Source organism: Artibeus jamaicensis, unplaced genomic scaffold (assembly GCF_021234435.1).
Source record: "Artibeus jamaicensis isolate MK-2021 breed Jamaican fruit bat unplaced genomic scaffold, CSHL_Jam_final scaffold_461, whole genome shotgun sequence".
In the NCBI taxonomy this organism is placed as follows: domain Eukaryota; kingdom Metazoa; phylum Chordata; class Mammalia; order Chiroptera; family Phyllostomidae; genus Artibeus; species Artibeus jamaicensis.
In genome coordinates, this window is record NW_026522045.1 from 3,003,237 (window position 1) to 3,005,571 (window position 2,335).

A 2,335-nucleotide genomic window follows, 5' to 3' on the forward strand; every position below is an offset into this window, starting at 1 on the left:
TGTTCAGGGTGGAGGGGAATTAAGGAGGGAATAGAACAACTGTAATGGCATAATCAATAAAATATATTTAATAAAAAAGTTTAAAAATGCATAACACTGGATATTAATTGAGTTAACTATAGTGGTTGATGTTATCAGTGAAAATATTGAATAAAAATTCAACTTTATAAATAAAGCTGAAAACACTTTCTTTAATGAATGTGACAAAAAGACTATGAATGGACACTTATTAAGCATCACCTAGTATTTAAAGAGCATGCAAGATAATATGCATTTCATTGTGTTACTGAATTCTCATAGTAACACTAGGAATAGATATTGGCACTACTCTTGTAGATAATAAAATGAGCTCATACAATTTACATAACTTACCAACACCAAATATATGTAATAGAACTAGAATCCCCAGATCTGACTGATTTTCAAAGTTATTATTTTCTCTACACTGCAGCAAATTATATTAGTGTAATAACTAGGGTATAGTTTAAACTGCTGTAACAAGGAGACCCCAAAATACAATGGCTTAAATAAGAAATTTGTTTGTATATTAATTTATATGTTACATATCTATGTCCTTTTCTTTTCTTGCACATATTGGTATATGCTGAATTTTCAACTGTTTTAACTATTTCATTGGTGATTTTAGAGTGTTGCCTTCATCTGCTCCTTCAGAGGTAAGTTGCTTCTATGTTCGTATTCTGGCATACGCAAAGGCAGATACAAAATGATATGGTTATCAAGAGACGATGGCCCACTTGCTGCACATATTCACTTTAATCACATTCCATTTATCCAAACTAATTGCTTGCGTAGTGCTAAGGGAAAGTGGGGAATATAGTCTCTAGCTAGATGGCTATGTGACTAGAAAAATAAAGGAAGAATGGATTTGGTTTTACAATACTTTCATTATTAAGTATTGTACAGATGAGTGAAGTGTATGTAATATTTGGTAAAGATGTACCATGGGAAAATTAAATACCAAGAGTAAGCATAGAGAGCACTTAAATGAAGATGTGGTGAAAAGATTTCATTTTGCCTCAACTCTGAATACTATGTGAAAAACAGATTTGAGCTTAGTTGTATTTTACCTGAATTACTTCTTTCTTTGTAATTATTATTGTTGTTTCAATAGAGTTGTCTCCATTTTCCAACAACAGCTTCCCCACCACCCCACCCACCCTCACCTCTTACCCACAATCCTACTCCCTTTGGTTTTGAGCATGGCTCCTTCACACATGTTACTTGATGGCAATTTCCCTTCTCTTCCCCATTACCTCCCACCTCCTCTGGTTACTGTCAGTTTGTTCTTTATTTCAATGTCTCTGGTCCTATTTTCCTTGTTTGTTTTGTTTATTAGGTTCCACTAATACGTGAGACCATATGGTATTTGTCATTCATGGCCTTATTTCACTTAGCATAATGATCTCTAGTTCCATTCATGCTGTCAGGAATGTCATGAAGGGTAGGAGTACCTTTTCTCTTTCTGCTGTGTACTGTTACATTGTGTAAATATAGCACAGTTTTGTTTTTTTATCCACTCACTTACTGAGGCTGCTTCAAGCATTTGGCTATTGTAAAATGTACTGCTATGAATATTCGGGTGCACAGGTTTTTTGGAATTAGTGTTTCAGCATTTTTTTTAAATTACTTTATTGTTGTTCAATTACGATCATCTGCATTTTCTTAAGGAATAATCTCAGCACTGGAATGGTTGTGTCAAAAGGAAGTTCCATTTTTAGATATTTGAGGACATTCCATACTGTTTTCCTCAGTGGCTGCCCCATTTTTCACTCCCACCAACAATGTACTAGGGTTTTCTTTTCTCCACAACCTTGTAAGCACTTTTTGCTGATTTGTTTATGATGGCCATTCTGACTTGTGTGAAGTGGTATCTCATTTGGTTTTAATTTGTATCCTCTGCTGGCTAATGATGCTGAGCATCTTTTCATATGTCTCTGGGCCCTCAATATCCTCCTTGGAGAAGTATCTGTTCAAGTCCTTTACCCATTTTGTAATTGGATTGTTTGTCTTCTTGGAGTGAAGTCGTGCGAGTTCTATATATATTTTGGAGATCAAATCCTTGTCTGAGATAGCAATGGCAAATATATTTTTTCATACAGTTGGTTCCCTTTTCATTGCACTAATATTTTCTTTAGCCATGTAGAAGCTTTTTAATTTGATGAGGTCCCATTTGTTTACCCTTTCCTTTGTGTTCCTTGCTCTAGGGGACATGTTGGTGAAAATCTTGCTACATAGAATATCTGAGATTTACCTGCCTATGTTCTCCTCTAGGACTTTTATGCTATCACAACTTGTACTTAAGTATTTTATCCAT